Raw genomic sequence first — 24,259 nt, 5'->3', positions numbered from 1 at the left:
TGGAGCTGAGACATTCTGAAGATGGCTGTTGGAAGCTGATGCAGACATTTCGGAGAGAGCCATTCTGAAACGCAAAGTAGGAGCAAACAGCCACCAGCCACGTGTCTTCCCAGCTAACAGACGTTTACTGGATGCCAATGGCCTCTCTCCAGTGAAGGTACCCTTTGTTGATGGACACTTTACAGCCTTAAAGACTGTAACTTTGTAACCAAATAAACTCCCTTTTATAAAAGCCAATCCATTTCTGGCGTTTTGCATCCCAGCAGCATTAGCAAACTAGAACAGTTTCCTATGTGGACAATTATACCATGTGTGAATAATGGAAGTTTTACTTCACCTATCTTAATACCTTTTCTTTTTCTTATTTTACTATCCTGTTTAAGACCTCTGGTAAAATGTTAAGGTGACTGTAATAGGCATCTTTGACTAATTCCTGACATTAAAAGAAATGCTTCTAAAGTGTCCTCATTAAATATGTTTATATCACAATTCCTTTTTATTTCCAGCCTAAGTTCTTTCTTTAAATTCTGAATGTGCACTGAATGGTTTTAAAGGTTTGTTTACATCCATTTGAGTAAGCATATTTTATTCTTATTCCTTAATCTATTAATGTGCTGAATCAAATTCTTAAAATGCATTGAACCATACTCATATTCCTGTAATAAACCTGAAAATGCTATATTTTAATACACGGATAGATTAAGTTTGCATTCTTGTTCAATGATATGGTCTGCAATTTACCTTCTAATAATATACTTGTCTGGTATTCATATGGAGATTATTCTCAAATTTTAAAATGAGTTGGGGAGTATTCTCTCTATATCCCCTGGAAGAGTTGTGTAAAATTGGAATAATCTGTCCCTGAACACTTAGAATTTGACTTTAAAACTGTCTGTGTATAGATTTTATCAGTATAAAATATTCAATTTTATGCTCAGCAATACTCTTTTTTTTCTTGAAATCTATGTTATCTGATATCAATATAGCCATTCCAGCTTTGTTTACTGTTTAATGTTTGTATCCATTTACTTTTTTTATTATTTTAAATTCCATTTTATTGAGATATATTCACATATCATACAATCAACCATGGTATACAATGAATTGTTCACAGTATCATTATATAGTTATAGTTGTGCATTCATCACAATAAATTTTTGAACATTTTCATTACCACACACAAAAAAGAGTAAGAATAAAAGTTAACATAAAAAAGAATACCTGGGGGGCGGGGCAAGATGGCAGACTGGTGAGCTGTATGTTTTAGTTACTCCTCCAGGAAACTAGGTAGAAAGACAGGAACTGCGTGGACTGGACACCACAGAGCAATCTGACTTTGGGCATACTTCATACAACACTCATGAAAACGTGGAACTGCTGAGATCAGTGAAATCTGTAAGTTTTTGCAGCCAGGGGACCCGCGCCCCTCCCTGCCAGGCTCAGTCCCGTGGGAGGAGGGGCTGTCAGCTCCAGGAAGGAGAAGGGAGAACTGCAGTGGCAGCCCTTATCGGAAACTCATTCTGCTGATCCAAACTCCAACCATAGATAGACGGAGACCAGACACCAGAGAATCTGAGAGCAGCCAGCCCAGCAGAGAGGAGACAGGCATAGAAAAAAAACAACACGAAAAACTCCAAAATAAAAGCGGAGGATTTTTGGAGTTCTGGTGAACATAGAAAGGGGAAGGGCAGAGCTCAGGCCCGAGCTCAGGCCCTGAGGCGCATATGCAAATCCCGAAGAAAAGCTGATCTCTCTGCCCTGTGGACCTTTCCTTAATGGCCCTGGTTGCTTTGTCTCTTAGCATTTCAATAACCCATTAGATCTCTGAGGAGGGCCCTTTTTTTTTTTTTTTTTAATCCTCTTTTCTTTTTCTAAAACAATTACTCTAAGAAGCCCAATACAGAAAGCTTCAAAGACTTGCAATTTGGGCAGGTCAAGACAAGAGCAGAACTAGGAGAGCTCTAAGACAAAACGCAATAATCCAGTGGCTGAGAAAATTCACTGAACACCACAACTTCCCAAGAAAAGGGGGGTGTCCGCTCACAGCCATCATCCTGGTGGACAGGAAACACTCCTGCCCATTGCCAGCCCCATAGCCCAGAACTGCCCCAGACAACCCAGTGTGACGGAAGTGCTTCAAATAACAGGCACACACCACAAAACTGGGCGTGGACATTAGCCTTCCCTGCAACCTCAGCTGATCGTCCCAGAGTTGGGAAGGTAGAGCAGTGTGAATTAACAAAGCCCCATTCAGCCATCATTTCAGCAGACTGGAAGCCTCCCTACACAGCCCAGCAGCCCAGAACTGCCCTGGGGGGACGGCACTCACCTGTGACATAGCACAGTCATCCCTCAACAGAGGACCCGGGGTGCACGGCCTGGAAGAGGGGCCCACTTGCAAGTCTCAGGAGCCATACGCCAATACCAAGGACTTGTGGGTCAGTGGCAGAGACAAACTCTGGCAGGACTGAACTGAAGGATTAGACTATTGCAGCAGCTTTAAAACTCTAGGATCACCAGGGAGATTTGATTGCTAGAGCCACCCCCCCTCCCTGATTGCCCAGAAACACGCCTCATATACAGGGCAGGCAACACCAACTACACACGCAAGCTTGGTACACCAATTGGACCCCACAAGACTCACTCCCCCACTAACCAAAAAGGCTAAGCAGGGGAGAACTGGCTTGTGGAGAACAGGTGGCTCGTGGACGCCACCTGCTGGTTAGTTAGAGAAAGTGTACTCCACAAAGCTGTAGATCTGATAAATTAGAGATAAGGACTTCAATTGGTCTACAAATCCTAAAAGAACCCTATCAAGTTCAACAAATGCCACAAGGCCAAAAACAACAGAAAATTATAAAGCATATGAAAAAACCAGACGATATGGATAACCCAAGCCCAAGCACCCAAATCAAAAGTTCAGAAGAGACACAGCACCTAGAGCAGCTACTCAAAGAATTAAAGATGAACAATGAGACCATAGTACGGGAGACAAAGGAAATCAAGAAGACCCTAGAAGAGCATAAAGAAGACACTGCAAGACTAAATAAAAAAATGGATGATCTTATGGAAATTAAAGAAACTGCTGACCAAATTAAAAAGATTCTGGACACTCATAGTACAAGACTAGAGGAAGTTGAACAATGAATCACTGACCTCGAAGATGACAGAATGGAAAATGAAAGCATAAAAGAAAGAATGGGGAAAAAAATTGAAAAAATCGAAATGGACCTCAGGGATATGATAGATAATATGAAACGTCCAAATATAAGACTCATTGGTGTCCCAGAAGGGGAAGAAAAGGGTAAAGGTCTAGGAAGAGTATTCAAAGAAATTGTTGGGGAAAACTTCCCAAATCTTCTAAACAACATAAATACACAAATCATAAATGCTCAGCGAACCCCAAATAGAACAAATCCAAATAAACCCACTCCGAGACATATACTGATCACACTGTCAAACACAGAAGAGAAGGAGCAAGTTCTGAAAGCAGCAAGAGAAAAGCAGTTCACCACATACAAAGGAAACAGCATAAGACTAAGTAGTGACTACTCAGCAGCCACCATGGAGGCAAGAAGGCAGTGGCACGATATATTTAAAATTCTGAGTGAGAAAAATTTCCAGCCAAGAATACTTTATCCAGCAAAGCTCTCCTTCAAATTTGAGGAAGAGCTTAAATTTTTCACAGACAAACAAATGCTGAGAGAATTTGCTAACAAGAGACCTGCCCTACTGGAGATACTAAAGAGAGCCCTACAGACAGAGAAACAAAGAAAGGACAGGGAGACTTGGAGAAAAGTTCAGTACTAAAGAGATTCGGTATGGGTACAATAAAGGATATTAATAGAGAGAGGGGAAAAATATGGCAAACATAAACCAAAGGATAAGATGGCCGATTCAAGAAATGCCTTCACGGTTATAACGTTGAATGTAAATGGATTAAACTCCCCAATTAAAAGATATAGATTCACAGAATGGATCAAAAAAAATGAACCATCAATATGTTGCATACAAGAGACTCATCTTAGACACAGGGACACAAAGAAACTGAAAGTGAAAGGATGGAAAAAAATATTTCATGCAAGCTACAGCCAAAAGAAAGCAGGTGTAGCAATATTAATCTCAGATAAAATAGACTTCAAATGCAGGGATGTTTTGAGAGACAAAGAAGGCCACTACATACTAATAAAACGGGTAATTCAGCAAGAAGAAATAACAATCGTAAATGTCTATGCACCCAATCAAGGTGCCACAAAATACATGAGAGAAACACTGGCAAAACTAAAGGAAGCAATTGATGTTTCCACAATAATTGTGGGAGACTTCAACACATCACTCTCTCCTATAGATAGATCAACCAGACCGAAGACCAATAAGGAAATTGAAAACCTAAACAATCTGATAAATGAATTAGATTTAACAGACATATACAGGACATTACATCCCAAATCACCAGGATACACATACTTTTCTAGTGCTCATGGTACTTTCTCCAGAATAGATCATATGCTGGGACATAAAACAAGCCTCAATAAATTTAAAAAGATTGAAATTATTCAAAGCACATTCTCTGACCACAATGGAATACAATTAGAAGTCAATAACCATCAGAGACTTAGAAAATTCACAAATACCTGGAGGTTAAACAACACACTCCTAAACAATCAGTGGGTTAAAGAAGAAATAGCAAGAGAAATTGCTAAATATATAGAGACGAATGAAAATGAGAACACAACATACCAAAACCTATGGGATGCAGCAAAAGCAGTGCTAAGGGGGAAATTTATAGCACTTAACGCATATATTAAAAAGGAAGAAAGAGCCAAAATCAAAGAACTAATGGATTAACTGAAGAAGCTAGAAAAGGAACAGCAAACCAATCCTAAATCAAGTACAAGAAAAGAAATAACAAGGATTAAAGCAGAAATAAATGACATAGAGAACAAAAAAACAATAGAGAGGATAAATATCACCAAAAGTTGGTTCTTTGAGAAGATCAACAAGATTGACAAGCCCCTAGCTAGACTGACAAAATCAAAAAGAGAGAAGACCCATAGAAACAAAATAATGAATGAAAAAGGTGACATAACTGCAGATCCTGAAGAAATTAAAAAAATTATAAGTGGATACTATGAACAACTGTATGGCAACAAACTGGATAATGTAGAGGAAATGGACAATTTCCTGGAAACATATGAACAACCTAGACTGATCAGAGAAGAAATAGAAGACCTCAACCAACCCATCACAAGCAAAGAGATCCAATCAGTCATCAAAAATCTTCCCACAAATAAATGCCCAGGGCCAGATGGCTTCACAGGGGAATTCTACCAAACTTTCCAGAAAGAACTGACACCAATCTTACTCAAACTCTTTCAAAACATTGAAGAAAATGGAACACTACCTAACTCATTTTATGAAGCTAACATCAATCTAATACCAAAACCAGGCAAAGATGCTACAAAAAAGGAAAACTACCGGCCGATCTCCCTAATGAATATAGATGCAAAAATCCTCAACAAAATACTTGCAAATCGAATCCAAAGACACATTAAAAAAATCATACACCATGACCAAGTGGGGTTCATTCCAGGCATGCAAGGATGGTTCAACATAAGAAAATCAATCAATGTATTACAACACATTAACAAGTCAAAAGGGAAAAATCAATTGATCATCTCAATAGATGCTGAAAAAGCATTTGACAAAATCCAACATCCCTTTTTGATAAAAACACTTCAAAAGGTAGGAATTGAAGGAAACTTCCTCAACATGATAAAGAGCATATATGAAAAACCCACAGCCAGCATAGTACTCAATGGTGAGAGACTGAAAGCCTTCCCTCTAAGATCAGGAACAAGACAAGGATGCCCGCTGTCACCACTGTTATTCAACATTGTGCTGGAAGTGCTAGCCAGGGCAATCCGGCAAGACAAAGAAATAAAAGACATCCAAATTGGAAAAGAAGAAGTAAAACTGTCATTGTTTGCAGATGATATGATCTTATATCTAGAAAACCCTGAGAAATCAACGATACAGCTACTAGAGCTAATAAACAAATTTAGCAAAGTAGCGGGATACAAGATTAATGCACATAAGTCAGTAATGTTTCTATATGCTAGAAATGAACAAACTGAAGAGACACTCAAGAAAAAGATACCATTTTCAATAGCAACTAAAAAAATCAAGTACCTAGGAATCAACTTAACCAAAGATGTAAAAGACCTATACAAAGAAAACTACATAACTCTATTAAAAGAAATAGAAGGGGACCTTAAAACATGGAAAAATATTCCATGTTCATGGATAGGAAGACTAAATGTCATTAAGATGTCAATTCTACCCAAACTCATCTACAGATTCAATGCAATCCCAATCAAAATTCCAACAACCTACTTTGCAGACTTGGAAAAGCTAGTTATCAAATTTATTTGGAAAGGGAAGATGCCTCAAATTGCTAAAGACACTCTAAAAAAGAAAAACAAAGTGGGAGGACTTACACTCCCTGACTTTGAAGCTTATTATAAAGCCACAGTTGCCAAAACAGCATGGTATCTGACAAAAGACTGATATCTTGCATATATAAAGAAATCCTACAACTCAATGACAATAGTACAGACAGCCCAATTATAAAATGGGCAAAAGATATGAAAAGACAGTTCTCTGAAGAGGAAATACAAATGGCCAAGAAACACATGAAAAAATGTTCAGCTTCACTAGCTATTAGAGAGATGCAAATTAAGACCACAATGAGATACCATCTAACACCAATTAGAATGGCTGCCATTAAGCAAACAGGAAACTACAAATGCTGCAGGGGATGTGGAGAAATTGGAACTCTTATTCATTGTTGGTGGGACTGTATAATGGTTCAGCCACTCTGGAAGTCAGTCTGGCAGTTCCTTAGAAAACTAGAAATAAAGTTACCATTCGATCCAGCGATTGCACTTCTCGGTATATACTCGGAAGATCGGAAAGCAGTGACACGAACAGATATCTGCACGCCAATGTTCATAGCAGCATTATTCACAATTGCCGAAAGATGGAAACAACCCAAATGTCCTTCAACAGATGAATGGATAAATAAAATGTAGTATATACACACAATGGAATACTACGCGGCAGTAAGAAGGAACGATCTCGTGAAACATATGACAACATGGATGAACCTTGAAGACATAATGCTGAGCGAAATAAGCCAGGCACAAAAAGAGAAATATTATATGCTACCACTAATGTGAACTTTGAAAAATGTAAAACAAATGGTTTATAATGTAGAATGTAGGGGAACTAGCAATAGAGAGCAATTAAGGAAGGGGGAACAATAATCCAAGAAGAACAGATAAGCTATTTAATGTTCTGGGGATGCCCAGGAATGACTATGGTCTGTTAATTTCTGATGGATACAGTAGGAACAACTTCACAGAAATGTTGCTATATTAGGTAACTTTCTTGGGGTAAAGTAGGAACATGTTGGAAGTTAAGCAGTTATCTTAGGTTAGTTGTCTTTTTCTTACTCCCTTGTTATGGTCTCTTTGAAATGTTCTTTTATTGTATGTTTGTTTTCTTTTTAACTTTTTTTCATACAGTTGATTTAAAAAAGAAGGGAAAGTTAAAAAAAAAAAAAGAAAAACAGGGAAAAAAAGATGTAGTGCCCCCTTGAGGAGCCTGTGGAGAATGCAGGGGTATTCACCTACCCCACCTCAATGGTTGCTAACATGACCACAGACATAGGGGACTGGTGGTTTGATGGGTTGAGCCCTCTACCATACATTTTACCCTTGGGAAGACAGTTGCTGTAAAGGAGAGGCTAGGCCTCCCTATAATTGTGCCTAAGAGCCTCCTCCCGAATGCCTCTTAGTTGCTCAGATGTGGCCCTCTCTCTCTGGCTAAGCCAACTTGAAAGGTGAAATCACTGCCCTCCCCCCTACGTGGGATCAGACAGCCAGGGGAGTGAATCTCCCTGGCAACGTGGAATATGACTCCCAGGGAGGAATGTAGACCTGGCATCGTGGGATGGAGAACATCTTCTTGACCAAAAGGGGGATGTGAAAGGAAATGAAATAAGCTTCAGTGGCAGAGAGATTCCAAAAGGAGCCAAGAGGTCACTCTGGTGGGCACTCTTACGCACAATTTAGACAACCCTTTTTTAGGTTCTAAAGAATTGGGGTAGCTGGTGGTGGATACCTGAAACTATCAAACTAGAACCCAGAACCCATGAATCTCGAAGACAATTGTATAAAAATGTAGCTTATGAGGGGTGACAATGGGATTGGGAAAGCCATAAGGACCACACTCCACTTTGTCTAGTTTATGGATGGATGAGTAGAAAGATAGGGGAAGGAAACAAACAGACAAAGGTACCCAGTGTTCTTTTTTACTTCAATTGCTCTTTTTCACTCTAATTATTATTCTTGTTATTTTTGTGTGTGTGCTAATGAAGGTGTCAGGGATTGATTTGGGTGATGAATGTACCACTATGTAATGGTACTGTAAACAATCGAAAGTATGATTTGTTTTGTATGACTGCGTGGTATGTGAATATATCTCAATAAAATGAAGATTTAAAAAAAAAAAAAATACCCAAAACATCCCATACCCCCCCATACCTCCCTATTAGTCATTTACTTTTTGTCCTCATTTTTCTATTCCTCTGTCCATACACTGTATAAAAGGAGTGGGAGCTACAAAGTTTTCACAATCACATGGTCACACATTGTAAGCTATATGGTTATAGTCATCTTCAAGAATAAAGGTTCCTGGGTTGCAGTTCAACAGTTTCAGGTATTTCCTTCTAGCTATTCCAATACACTAAAAACTACAAAGGGATATCTTTATAATGTGTCAGAATAACCTGCAGAATGACTTCTGAACTCCATTTGAAATTTCTCAGCCACTGAAACTTTGTTTCATTTCTCTTCCCCCTTCTGGTCCAAGAAGGCTTTCTCAATTCCATGATGCCAGGGCCAAGCTCATCACTGTGAGTCATGTCCCAAGTTGCCAAGGAGATTTACACCCCTAGGAGTCATTTCCCACATAGGGGAGATGTTTAATTATTTTTAGTCATTGATTTTGCTTTAACAAAGTATGATTTTGTTGCGCCTCAGTTCTCTTTGTTCCTTGGCATATATACTTTTGTTGCATTACTGTGAAACTTGGAGAAGAGAAAGTAATCAATGGCAAGCTGTACCAAAACTTTCTGAGTGAAATCAATGATGGAGAAGGAAAACTGAGACCTCAGGTTCTTTTATTGTGTTTTTTTTTAAGTTCAGTTTTATTGAGATTCATTCACATACCATACAATCATCCATGGTGTACAATCAACTGTTTATAGTACCATCTTATAGTTGTGCATCCATCAACCCAATCTATTTTTGAACATTTTCCTTACACCAGAAAGAATCAGAATCAGAATAAAAAATAAAAATAAAAAAAGAACACCCAAATCACCCCCTCATCCCACACTATTTTTCATATAGGTTTTGTCCCCATTTTTCTACTCATCCATCCATACACTGGATAAAGGGAGTGTGATCCACAGGGTTTTCACAATCACACTGTCACCCCTTGTAAGCTACATTGTTATACAATCATCTTCAAGAGTCGAGGCTACTGGGCTGGAGTTTGGTAGTTTCAGGTATTTACTTCTAGCTATTCCAATAAATTAAAACCTAAAAAGTGTTATCTATATAGTGCATAGGAAAGTCCACCAGAGTGACCTCTTGACTTCATTTGAAATCTCTTAACCACTGAAGCTTTATTTCCCATCCCCCCTTTGGTCAAGATGTTCTCAATCCCATGATACCAGGTCCAGATTCATCCCTGGGAGTCATATCCTGCATTGCCAGGGAGATTTACACCCCTGGGAGGCAGGTCCCACATAGGGGGAAGGGCAGCAAGACTACTCGCCAAGGGGGCTTAGTTAGAGAGAGAGGGCCACATCTCAGCAACATAGAGGCACTCAGGTGGAGACTCTTAGGCACAATTATAAGCAGGTTTAGCCTCTCCTTGCAGCAACAAGCATCACAGGGGCCAGCCCCAAGACAGAGGGCTCAGCACATCAAGCCGTCAGTCCCCAGTGTTTGTGAGAACATCAGCAACAATCCAGGTGAGGAAGTCCAACACCTTTGCATCCTCCCCCAGCTCTTTGGGGGACCCGAATATATAATTTTATTCTCCACCCAAATTACTTTAGGATGTGTTGCTATTTCATTCTAATCAGCACAGACCTACCATACCTCACTTGCTATTCAAAGTTCCATGTAATTGTAGTGTTTGAACAAACTGACTGTAGAAGTTATATTGTTTAGAAAATACAGATCCTACACCAAATAAACATCTCTTCCCTTGGTCTCACATGGAAGTTGAAGTTTGAACACAGTCAGTTTCAACCTTTACCCTTTGGCCCAATTTGCTCTACTCTTAACCAGATCTGCTTTATTCATATCTCTAATTGAAGTCTGGGCTCTATTTCAGCTTTTTTTTTTTTTTTTTAACAGTTGCTGTATGTGTTAATACTGATCATATCTGCTGAGTTCTAGCTCTGAGTTTCAGGTGTAACCCAGGTACCCAATGTTCCAGAGACCAATCAGGTTATACATTAAGGGATCAACACCTCAGAGTTGGGAGATAGCCATTACAATTCAGGAATAGATTTGACTGCTGTAAGAGCTTACAATCTAGGGACCATCACAATAATCATTTTCCTGTTAGGTTATGCTCTAAGATTTAATTCTGAGCTTATACACTGTAGTTAGTCCATATTGGTGAGACATTATAGTGTTTGTCTTGGTGCCTGGCATACTTCACTCAACATGCTGTCTACAAGATCCATTCACTTTGTTGCGTCTCACAGCTTCACTCCTCCTCGTAGTTGCTCAATATTCCATTGTATGCATACACCACAGTTCACTGTTCTGTTACTCAGTGTACCCTTAGGCCACCTCCACCCATTGCAAATCATGAATACTGCCTCCATAAACACCAGTGTGCAAATGTCCATTCATGTCTCTGCTCTCGGATCTTCCAAATACATACCCCATAATGAGGTTGCAGGACCTTATGGCTCCACATACTTAGCTTCTTGTGGAGCCACCACAGTGACCTCCAGAAAGGCTACACCATTCTGCCTCCTCATCAACAGTAAATAGATACATCCCTCTCTCCATGTTTTCTCCAGAACTTTTACCTCTATTTATATTTTTTCCTACAACCTTATGGAGATATATTCACATGACATACAACCAACCACAGTGTACAATCAGTTGTTCACGGCATCATCACATAGTTGTACATTTATCACCACAGTTAGCACTTGAACATATTATTATGAAAGTTTTTTTTTTTGCTGAATAATAAAAAGATAATAAAAAGAAAAATAAAAATGTCATACAATATAATATTAAAAACAAAAAACAATACCACTACCAAGAATCCCATATCCCTGTCTTATATCCCCCCTCACACACATTTAACTTTGATATATTGCCTTTGTTACATTTAATGGAAGCATATTTGAATGTTACTGTTGACCACAGACTCCAGTTTGCTTTGATTATGTTTTTCCCCAAATACCATCCCTTTTTCAACACCCTGCATGGTTGACATCCATTTGTTCTCCCACATGTGAGAACATTTTTATATTTGTACATTTAGCAATAGTCATTGGCCACTCCAGTTTTTGCCAAGTTACACAGTCCCAGTCTTCATTATCTATCTTTACCTCTGGTGTCATACATTCCCTTATCCCACCTCTTTCAGCTTTACTCACAGACATCTTTGTTCCATGCACTTACAATATTGTGCTACCATTACACAGTATTATGCTATCCATTTCTGGATCTATACAATCAATCCTGCTGAACATTTCTGTAGTCCTTCAGCATCAAATGCCTTATTCTCTACTCTCTTTCTATCTCCTGGTAGCCTGTGTTAACAGCTTTTAACTCTCAAAGTTTGCTCATTAATGTTATTTCACATTAGTGAGATCATACATATTTGTCCTTTTGTTTCTGGCTAACTTCACTCAACATAATGTCCTGAAGGTTCATCCACGTTATCATATGTTCCATGTCTTTGTTCTGTCTTACAGCTACATAATATTCCATCATGTGTATATACCACAGTTTATCCATTCGTCCCTTGATGGACATTTGGGCTGCTTCCATCTCTTGGCAATCGTGAATAATGCTGCAATAAACATCAGTTTACAAATGTCCATTTGTGTCTTAGCTTTCAGTTCCTTTGAGTATATATCTAGCAATGGAATAGCTGGATCAAATGGCAAATCTATACTTAGCTTCCTGAGGAATCTCCATACTGTCTTCCAGAGTGGCTGCACCATTCTACATTCCCACTAGTAATGAGTAAGTGTGCCTCTTTCTCCACATCCTCTCTAGCACTTGTAATTTTCTGTTTTTTGGATAATGGCTTTCTTGTAGGTATGAGATGGTATCTCACTGTGGTTTTGATTTGCATTTCCCTAACAGCCAGTGAAGTTGATCATTTTTTTCATATGTTTTTGAGCCATTTGTATTTCCTCTTCAGAAAAGTGTCTGTCCACGTCTTTTGCCCAATTTTTAATTGAGTTGCTTGTCTTTCTATTCTTGAGTTGTAGGATTGCTCTATATATTCAGGATATTAAACCCTTACCTGATATGTGGTTTCCAAATATTGTCTCCCATTGTGTAGGCTGCCTTTTTACTTTTCTAAGAAAGTCTTTTGATGTACAAAAGTGTTTGCTTTTGAGGAGATCCCATTTGTCTATTTGTTCTTTGGTTGCTCAAGCTTTGGGTGTAAGGTCTAGGAAACCACCTCCTATCACAAGATCTTTAAGAAATTGCCCTACATTTTCTTCTAAGAGTCTTATGGTCTTAGCGCTAATGTTTAGGTCATTGATCCAATTAGAGTTAATTTTTGTATAAGGTGTGAGGTAGGAGTCCTCTTTCATTCTTTTGGAAATGGATATCCAGTTCTCCAAACACCATTTATTGAAGAGGCTGCTCTGTCCCAGTTGATTTGGCTTGACTGCCTTATCAAAGATCAGTTGTCCGTAGATGCGAGAGTCTATTTCTGAACACTCAATTCAATTCCATTCGTCAGTATATCTATCCTTATGCTAGTACCATGCTGTTTTGAGCACTGTAGCTTTGTAATATGCTTCAAAGTCAGGTAGTGTAAGACCTCCTTCTTCGTTCTTCTTTCTCAAGATATTTTTGGCTATTTGGGGCACCTTGCCCTTCCAAATAAATTTGGTTATTGGTTTTTCTATTTCTGCAAAGTAAGTTGTTGGGATTTTAATTGGTATTGCATTGAATCTATAAATCAGTTTAGGTAGAGTTGACATCTTATTTAGTCTTCCAATCCATGAACACAGTATGTTTTTCCATTTTTTTTAGGTCCTGTTCAATTTCTTTTAGTAGTTTCTTGTAATTTTCTTTGTATACGTCCGGTGTGGACTTCATTAAGTTTATTAGTAAATACTTGATTCTTTTGGTAGCTACTGTAAATGAAAATTTTTTTTATTTCCTCCACTTGTTGCACATTACTTGTGTATAAGAACATTACAGATTTTTGGGTGTTGATCTTGTAGCCTGCCACTTTGCTGTATTCATTGATTAGTTCTAATAGCTTTGCTGTAGATTTGTCTGGATTTTCTACATATAGAATCATATCATCTGCAAACAGTGGAAGTTTTACTTTTTCATCTCCAATTTGGATGCCTTAATTTCCTTTTCTTGCCTGATTTCTCTAGCTAGAGCTTCCAGCACAATGTTGAATAACAATGGTGATAGAGGGCATCCCTGTCTTGTTCCTGATATTAGAGGGAAACCTTTCAGTCTCTCTCCATTGAGTATGATGTTAGCTGTGGGTTTTTCATATATTGCCTTTATCATTAACTGAGAAAATTCCCTTCTATTCCTATCCTTTGAAGGGTTTTCATCAAGAAAGGATGTTGAATTTTGTCAAATGCCTTTTCTGCATCGATTGAGATGATCATGTGGTTCTTTTGCTTTGATTTATTGATGTGGTATATTACATTAATTGATTTTCTTATGTTGAACCAGCCTTGCATACCTGGAATAAACCCCACTTGGTCGTGGTGTATAATTCTTTAAATGTGCTGCTGGATTCGATTTGTGAGTATTTTTTTGAGGATTTTTGAGTCTATATTCATTAAAGAGATTGGTGTATAATTTTCTTTTTTTGTAGTATCTTTGTCTGATTTTGATATTAGGGTGATGTTGGCTTCATAGAATGAGATGGGTAGCTTTCCCACCTCTTCAAATTTTGAAGAGTTTGAGCAGGATTGGTATTAATTCTTTCTTGAATGGTTGGTAGAATTCACATGTGAAGCCATCTAGTCCTGGCCTTTTCTTTTTTGGGAGCTTTTTGATGACTGAATCTCTTTGCTTGTGGTTGGTTTGTTGAGGTCCTCTATTTCTTCTCAGGTCAGTGTTGGTTGTTTATGCTTTTCTAGGACATTGTACATTTCATGTAAGTTGTCCAGTTTATTAGCGTACAGTTGTGCATAGTATCTTCTCATTATCTCCTTTATTTCTGCAGGGTCAGTAGTTGTTTCCTTTCCTGTTTCTGATCACATTTATTTGCATCTGCTTTTTTTTTTTTTTTTTTTTTTTGTTGTTGTTAGCCTAGCTAGGGGTCTGTCAATTTTGTTGATCTTCTTGAAGAACCAGCTTCTGGTTTTGTTGATTCTCTCTACTGTCTTCCTGTTCTCAGTTTCATTTATTTCTGCTTTGATCTTTGTTACTTCTTTCCTTCTGTTTGCTTTGGGGTTTATTTGCTGTTCTTTCTCTAGTTCTTCCAGGTAGACAGTTAATTCCTCAATTTTTGCTCTCTCCTCTTTTAATATAGGCATTTAAGGCAATAAATTTCCCTCTCAGCACCACCTTTGCTGCATCCCATAATTTTTTTTTAATTCAGTTTTACTGAGGTATATTCACATACCATACAATTATCCATGGTATACAATCAACTGTTCACAGTACCATCATATAGTTGTGCCTTCATCACTCCAATCCATTTTTTAACATTTTCTTTACACCAGAAAGAATAAAAAACAAAAGTAAAAAGAACACCCAAATCATCTCCCCATCCCACCCCAATCTTCATTTAGTCCTTGTTCCCATTTTTCTACACATCCATCCTTACACTGGGTAAAGGGAGTGTGATCCACAAGGTTTTCACCATCACAGTGTCATCTCTTGTAAGCTGCATAGTTATACAACCATTTTCAAGGGTCAAGGCTACTGGGTTGCAGCTCCACAGTTTCAGGTATTTCCTACTAGCTTTTCCAATACACTAAAAACTAAAAAGGATTGCCTATATAGTGCATAAGAATGACCACCAGAGTGACCTCTCAACTCCATTTGTAATCTCCCAACCATTGCAACTTTATTTTGGTTTTTGTTTTTTTGTTTGTTTGTTTGTTTGTTTTTAAATTCAGCCACCTGCTGGACAGCATAGGAAAAGCACAGAGTCTAAAGGCCTCACAGGAGGGTCTCATTCTCAAGAAAACTCCAAACCCTCCTTTGAGACCTGGGCCTCTCTGGACTGGGAAAACCTGACTGAGGTTGACCACATCTGAGGAGACGCTCACACAAAGAAGCTACACAGACGCAGGGCAAGAAACAGAAAAACAAAAGGTGAAAAACTCCTATTAACTAAACAGTATCTAAGTTAAAGGTCTAGAATAAGCTGAATTGAACACCAAAGGTTAGAGCACAAAGCCAACCAACAAGAAAACCCTAGGTAAAAGTGAATACAAGCTCCAGAATAATCAAGAAAGTCAGATGCCTAGACAGCTTAGGACAATGAGACATACTAGGAAAACTGAAAATATGGACCAGCCAAAGGAACAACTAATAGTGAAACCGAGATACAGGAGTTGAAGCAAATATTGCTAAGTCAATTCAATGAACTGAAGGAAGAACTAATGGGAGATGTTCAAACAAATCTAAATCAATTCAAAAATCAAATCAATGAACTGAGGGAAGACATAGCAAAAGAGATGAAGGATGTAAGGAGGACACTGGATGACCATAAGGAAGAATTCATAAACTTGGAAAAACAAATGGCAGAACTTACGGGAATGAAGGGTATAACGGAGGAGATGAAAGAGACTATGGAGGGATACAACAGTAGATTTGAAAAGGCAGAAGAAAAGATCAGTGAATTGGAAAACCAGACATCTGAATTCACACACAAAAGAACAGATGGTAAAAAGAATGGAAAAATATGAGCAGGGTCTTAGGGAGCTGAGTGACAACATGAAGCGCACAAATATATGTATTAAGGGTGTCCCAGAGGGAGAAGAGAGAGGAAAGGGAGCAGAAAGAATAACAGAAATAATCACTGAAAATTTCCCAAATCTTATGAAAGACAAAAAATTACAGATTCAAGAAATACAGCATAACCCAAACAGAGCTACTCCAAGACACTTACCGATCAGGTTGTCCAATGTCAAACACAAAGAGAGAATTCTGAAAGCAGCAAGAGAAAAGCGATCCATCACATACAAGGGAAGCTCAATAAGACTATGTACAGATTTTTCCACACAAACCTTGGAGGTGAGAAGACAGTAGGATGATAACATTTAAGATGCTGAAAGAGAAGAAATGCCAACCAAGAATTCTATATCTGGCAAAACTGCCCTTCAAAAATGATGGAGAAATTAAAATATTTTCAGACAAACAACACTGAGAGAGTTTGTGAACAAGAGACCATCACTCAAAGAAATACTAAAGGGAGTGCTAGAGGCTGATAGGAAAAGACAGGAGAGAGAGGTTTGGAGAAGAGTGTAGAAATGAAGATTATCAGGAAGGGTAAAAGGAGGGAGAGGAAAAAATAAGACATGACATATAAAACCCAAAAGACAAAATGGTAGAAGAAAGAACTGCCCTTACAAAAATAACACTAAATGTTAATGGATTAAACTCCCCAGTAAACAGACAAAAACTGGCAGAATGGATTAAAAAACAGGACCCATCTATATGCTATCTATAAGAAACTCACTTTAGACACAAGTACCAAAAGAGGCTGAAAGTGAAAGGTTGGAAAAAGATATTTCATGCAAACAGCAACCAGAAAAAAGTGGGAGTAGCTATACTAATATCAGACATATTAGACTTCAAAAGGAAAACAATTAAAAGAGACAAAGAAGGGAACTATGTATTAATAAAAGGGTCAATTCTTCAAGAAAACATAACAATCATAAATATTTACACATCAAGCCAGAGTGCCCCAAAATTCATGAGGCAAACATTGAGAATACTGAAAGAAGAAGTAGATAACTCTACAACAATAGTTGGAGACTTCAATACACCACTCTTATCAATGGAGAGAACATCTAGATAAAGGATCAAAAAGGAAACGGAGATGTTAAATAGCATGATAAGTGAACTAGACTTGATAGACATTTATAGAACACTACATCCCACAACAGTAGGATACACATTTTTCTGAAGTGCTCATGGAACATTCTCTAGGACAGACCACATGCTGGGTCACAGAGCAAGTCTCAACAAATTTAATAATATTGGTATTATAAAAAACACTTCCTCGGACCATAATGGAACAAAGTTGGAAATAAATAAGAGGCAGAAGACTGTAAAATTCACAAATATATGGAGACTAAACAACACACTCTTAGAAAATCAGTGGGCAAAGGAAGAAATTACAAGAGAATTAGTAAATACCTCAAGGCAAATGACAATGAAAACACAACATATCAAAACTTACGGGACGCAGCAAAGGCAGTGCTGAGAGGGAAATTTAATGACTTAAATGCCTATATTAAAAGAGAAGAGAGAGATTGAGGATCTAAGACGGCAGCATAGAGAAGAGTGGAATCTAGTTAGTCCCCCTCAAACAACTAATAAAAAACCAGAAACAACTAGTAAATAAGTCGAAATAACTGTGGGGGGACAAATGTGACCGTCCACTCATCATACACCAACCTGAATTGGGAGGAATGCCCGATATCACAGCATAAAATCTGTAAGTAAAAACTGCAGATCCAAGCTGGGATAGCCCTCCCCCACAGCCCAAGCTGCAAAGCCTCATGGGGCTAGAGAGAAGCTCTCTCCCAGCAAGGGAATATAGCTCAGCTGAGCTCCAACTGGGGTTTTAATTAGGGAGTGAGGACTGCTTACTACAAGCCACAAATCCCCAGCAACCAGACAGAGGCTTTGGGTGATGACTGACCATGGAGAGCCGGAGGGTCGCTGTGGACTAGCCCTGAAGGGGACTTTCTGTTCCTGTTTCGGCTCAGTGGAGAAAGCCTCAGCCATTTTCAGTTCCCAGTGCTCAGACCCAGACAAGGGTGGAGATAGCAGAGGCAGAGAGAGACCACTGAAATTGTAATGCCTCTCCCTAGGCATTCTTCTCTAAGAGGAAAGGCGTGGTGCCCAGCTCCACTACCCCCTTCCATACAGAAACAGACCCCAGAGCCTGTGGGAAAACAGCCACAGGCCACACCTCCTTACACCAGTCTGGTGTTACAGGTTGACAGGCGCCACCTGCTGGACAGAAAAGCACAGTGACCCAAGGCATCATAGGGTGCACCAATTTTCTAAGACAAACACTCAGGGAAACCGGATACTGAAGATTTCTTCCTTCTGGGACCTGAGCCCGTTTTGGTCTGGGAAAATCTGTCTGGGGTAACCAAGGAAACCATGCCTAGACAACAGAAAACTACAACCTACACTAAGAAAAATGAAGTTATGGCCCAAAAGAACAAACTTGCAATTCAACGGAGATACAGGAATTGAAACAACTAATAATAAGTCAATTCAAAAAGTTTAGGGAAGATATGGCAAAAGAGCTGAACCGTATAATGAAAACACTGGGCATATATAAGGTAGAAACTGAAAGCTCAAAAAACCCAACTGGCAGAATCTATGCAAATGAAAGGCACAACACATGAGATGAAAGACACAATGGGAACATACAACAGCAGATCTCAAGAGGCAGAAAAAAACAAGAAAACACTCAGAAACTGGAGCACAAGGCACCTGAAAGCTACACACAAAAGAACAGATAGAGAAAAGAATGGAAAAATATGAGCAACGTCTCCGGGAACTTAAGGACAAAATGAAAAGAAAGAATTTATATATCATTGGTGTCCCAGAAGGAGAAGAGAAGGGAAAAGGGGTGGAAGCAATAATAGAGGAAATAATCAATGAAAATTTCCCATCTCTTATGAAAGACATAAAATTGGGATATGCTGCGCTTCTTGGATCCATAAACAGAACAGATTTGAATAGGCCTATGCCAAGACACTTAATAATCAGATTATCAAACGTCCAAGATAAAGAGAGAATCCTGAAAGCAGTAAGAGAAAAGCAATCCATCACTTACAAAGGAAGCTTGTTAAGACTTGTGCAGATTTGTCAATAGAAACCCTGGAGGCAAGAAGAAAGTGGGGTGATATATTTAAGATACTGAAAGAGAAAAATCACCAACCAAGAATCCTATATTCAGCAAAACTATCCTTCAAATATAAGGGAGGGCTTAAAATAGTCTCTGACAGACAATGACTGAGTTTGTGAACAAGACCCTGCTCTACAGGAAACACTAAAGGAAGCACTGCAGACAGAAAGGAAAAGACAGGAGTGAGAGGTTTGGAACACAATTTTGGGAGATAGCAGCACAGCAATGTAACTACACTGAACAAAGATGACGATGAATATGGTTGAAAGAGGAAGGCTGGGACCATGTGGGACACCAGAATAAAAGAGAACGATAAAGACTGGGACTGTGTAACTCAGGGAAACCTAGGGTGCTCAATGATTACAATAAAAGGCACAAATATGTTTTTATATGAGGTAGAACAAATGAATGTCAACATTGCAAGGTGCTAAAAATAGGGTGGGATTGGGGGAAAAATACAATCAATGCAAACTAGAGACTATAATTTACAGAAACATTGTATTTTGCTTCCTTTAATATTAACAAAGGCAATATAACAAAGCTAAATGCATATGTGAGGGGGGGAATTGGGGAAGGGTATGGAATTCCTTGCATTGGTGATGTTGTCTGACTCTTTACTCTACCTCACGTTAATGCTATCTTTCCTTTTGTCGCTTTCTAGCTATCAAGTTTTTTGTTTTTTTCTCTCTGTTTTCTTTTTCTTTTGCCTCTCTGTCTTCTTTGACTCTTCCTCCATCTTTGTGGAAGAAATAGAGATATCCTCATACAGATAGTGGCAATGCTACTGAATACAAAAATACGTGACTATACGGAGAACCAACAATTGTTTACTTAGGATAGAATGTATGGTGTCTGAACAAAATCATCTTAAAAGAAATGGGTTCATAGGGGACTGGTGGTTTGATGGGTTCAGCCCTCTACCACAGGTTTTACCATTGGGAAGACGGTTGCTGCAAAGGAGAGGCTAGACCTCCCTATGGTTGTGCCTAAGAGCCTCCTCCCGAATGCCTCTTTGTTGCTCAGATGTGGCCCTGTCTCTCTAGCTAAGCCAACTTGAAAGGTGAAATCACTGCCCTCCCCCCTGCGTGGGATCAGACACCCGGGGGAGTGAATCTCCCTGGCAACGTGGAATATGACTCCCGGGGAGGAATGCAGACCCGGCATCGTGGGACGGAGAACATCTTCTTGACCAAAAGGGGGATGTGAAAGGAAATGAAATAAGCGTCAGTGGCAGAGAGAATCCAAAAGGAGCCGAGAGGTCACCCTGGTGGGCACTCTTACGCACACTTTAGACAACCCTTTTTAGGTTCTAAAGAATTGGGGTAGCTGGTGGTGGATACCTGAAACTATCAAACTACAACCCAGAACCCATGAATCTCTAAGACAGTTGTATAAAAATGTAGCTTATGAGGGGTGACAAGGGGATTGGGAAAGCCATAAGGACCACACTCCACTTTGTCTAGTTTATGGATGGATGAGTAGAAAAATAGGGGAAGGAAACAAACAGACAAAGGTACCCAGTGTTCTTTTTTACTTCAATTGCTCTTTTTCACTCTAATTATTATTCTTGTTATTCTTGTGTGTGTGCTAATGAAGGTGTCAGGGATTGATTTAGGTGATGAATGTACAACTATGTAATGGTACTGTGAACAATCGAAAGTACGATTTGTTTTGTATGACGGCGTGGTATATGAATATATCTCAATAAAATGAAGATTAAAAAAAAAATGAAAGCATAAACAAAAAAAAAAAAGAAATGGGTTGATGAAGAAACCTTGAGGGCACTATATTGAGTGAAATAAGACAGACACATAAAGGCAAATACTGCAGGGTCTCAATGATATGAACTAGTTATAATATGCAAACTCATAGATGTGAAACATAAGTTACCAGGATATAGAATGAGGCTGAAGAATGGGGAGCGGTTGCTTATTATGAGCAGAATGTTTAACTAGGGTGAATGTAAATGTTTGGAAATGGACAGGGGTGATGGTAGCATGTTGTGAGAAAAACAGTGCTGAAAGGTGTGTGAAGGTGGTGGAAAGGGTAAGCTCAGAGTCACACATGTCACCAGAAGGAAAGTTGGAGGTTGAAAGATGGGAATGTATAAAACAGTGAATCTTGTCGGGGACAATGTCTGTGATTAACTAAACAAATATTAGAAATCTCTCTCACGAACTTGAACATATGTATGACATTATAATGAGTTAATAATAGAGAGGCATATAGGAAAAAAATATATACCTATTGCAAACTATATACTACAGTTAGTAGTATTTTAACATTCTTTCATCAACAGTAACAAATGTACTATACCAAAACTATGAATCAATAATGGAGGCGGGCATGCTTAGGGGTATGGGAGGATCTGAGTTTCCTTTTTTTGTCTTTATTTCTTTTCTGGAGTAATGAAAATGTTCTAAAAATTGAAAAAAATTAATTGTGTTGATGGATGAACAGCTGTATGATGGTACCATGGGCAACTGATTGTACACTTTGGACCTCTGGATAGTTGTATGGTATGTGAATGATCTCAAGAAAAAACATATTTAAAAAAAAAAGAGAAGAGAGCAAAAATTGAGGAATTAACTGTTCACCTGGCAGAACTAGAGAAAGAACAGCAAACTAATCCCAAAACAAGCAGAAGGAAAGAAATAACAAAGATTAGAGCAGAAATAAATGAAATTGAAATTAAAAAACAATAGAGAGAATCAACAAAACAAGAAGTTGGTTCTTTGAGAAAAGCAACAAAATTGATGGACCGCTAGCTAAGCTAGCCCAAAAAAAAAAAAAAAAAAGAGAGAGAGAGCAGATGCAAATAAATGAAATGAGAAATGGGAAAGAAAACATAACTACTGACCCTGCAGAAATAAAGGAGATAATGAGAAGATATTATGAGCAACTATATGCTAATAAACTATATAACTTAGATGAAATGGACAACACACGAGAAAAGCATAAACAACCAACACTGACTCGAGAAGAAACAGATGATCTCAACAAATCAATCACAAGTGAAGAGATTGAGTCAGTCATCAAAAAGCTCCCCAAAAAGAAAAGCCCAGGACCAGATGGCTTCACATGTGAATTCTAGCAAGCATTCAAGAAAGAGTTAGTACCAATCCTGCTCAAACTCTCCAAAAAAACTGGAGAGGAGGGAAAGCTACCCAACTCATTCTATGAAGCCAACATCACCCTAATACCAAAATCAGACAAAGACACTACAAAAAAAGAAAATTATAGACAAATCTCTTTAATGAATATAGATGCAAAAATCCTCAACAAAATACTCGTAAACTGAATCCAGCAGCACATTAAAAGAATTATACACCACGACCAGGTGGGGTTTTTTCCCAGGTATGCAAGGCTGGTTCAACATAAGAAAATCAATTAATGTAATACACCACATCAATAAATCAAAGCAAAAGAACCACATGATCATCTCAATCGATGCAGAAAAGGCATTTGACAAAATTCAACATCCTTTCTTGATGAAAACTCTTCAAAGGATAGGAATAGAAGGGAATTTTCTCAGTATGATAAAGGCCATATAAGAAAAACCCACAGCTAACATCATACTCAATGGGGAGAGACTGAAAGCTTTCCCTCTAATATCAGGAACAAGACAGGGATGCCCACTGTCATCATTATTCAACATTGTATTGGAAGTTCTAGCTAGAGAAATCAGGCAGGAAAAAGAAATAAGTCGTCCAAATGGAGAGGAAGACATAAAACTTTCACTCTTTGCAGACGACATGATTCTATACATAGAAAATCCAGAAAAATCTACGGCAAACTAGTAGAACTAATCAATGAATACAGCAAAGTGGCAGGCTACAAGATCAACATGCAAAAATTTGTAGTGTTCTTAAACACAAGTAATGTACAACGAGAGGAAGAAATCAACAAAAAAAATCCATTTATAATAGCAACCATAAGAATCAAATATTTAGGAATAAACTTAAAGAAAACCACAAAATACCTATACAAAGAAAAGTTAGAGAAACTGCTAAAAGAAATTGAACAGGAGCTTAAAAAATGGAAAAACATACTGTGTTCATGGATTGGAAGACTAAATATAATTAAGATGTCAATTTTACCTAAACTGATTTATAGATTCAATGGAATACCAATTAAAATCCCAACAACTTACTTTGCAGAAATAGAAAAACCAATAATCAAATTCATTTGGAAAGGCAAGGTGCCCCAAATAGCCAAAAATATCTTGAGAAAGAGGAACAAAGAGGGAGGTCTCACACTACCTGACTTTGAAGAATTTTACAAAGCTACAGTGCTAAAAACAGCATGGTACTGGCATAAGGATAGATATACTGACCAATGGAATTGAACTGAGTTTTCAAAAATAGACTCTCACATCTATGGACAACTGATCTTTGATAAGGCAGTCAAGGCAAAGCAACCAGGACAGAGCAGCCTCTTCAATAAATGCTGTTTTGAGAACTCGATATCCATTTCCAAAAGAATGAAAGAGGACCCCTATCTCACACCTTATACAAAAATTAACTTTAATTGGATCAAAGACCTAAACATTAGCGCTAAGAACATAAGATCAATTTCTTAAAGATCTTGTGATAGGAGGTGGTTTCCTAGACCTTACACCCAAAGCATGAGCAAGCAAAGAACAAACAGACAAATGGAATCTTCTCAAAAGCAGATGCTTTTGTACATCAAAAGACTTTGTCAGAAAGGCATAAGGGCAGCCTACACAATGGGAGACAATATTTGGAAACCACGTGTCAGGTAAGGGTTTAATATCCAGAATATATAAAGCGATCCTACAACTCAA

At 38.4% G+C, this 24,259-nt stretch overlaps 1 protein-coding gene across 3 annotated transcripts in view; it reads right to left on the bottom strand.

Moving 5' to 3' along the window:
- KIFAP3 (kinesin associated protein 3) overlaps nucleotides 1–24,259 on the bottom strand; it is a 194,726-nt gene that overhangs the window by 155,663 nt on the left and 14,804 nt on the right. The window contains exon 1 of one of the 3 annotated variants that reach the window (XM_037825376.1): nucleotides 1,222–1,254. The exons of the other annotated variants lie outside the window; for them this stretch is intronic. The gene's annotated coding sequence lies outside the window, so the exon portion shown is untranslated. Of the gene's footprint in view, nucleotides 1–1,221; nucleotides 1,255–24,259 lie in introns of those variants that run through there. 3 annotated transcript variants of the gene reach the window in all.

Source organism: Choloepus didactylus, chromosome 2, assembly GCF_015220235.1.
Source record: "Choloepus didactylus isolate mChoDid1 chromosome 2, mChoDid1.pri, whole genome shotgun sequence".
Lineage (NCBI taxonomy): Eukaryota > Metazoa > Chordata > Mammalia > Pilosa > Megalonychidae > Choloepus > Choloepus didactylus.
The sequence above is the reverse complement of the archived record's forward strand: the minus strand, read 5'-3'. Positions and strand labels throughout refer to the sequence as shown.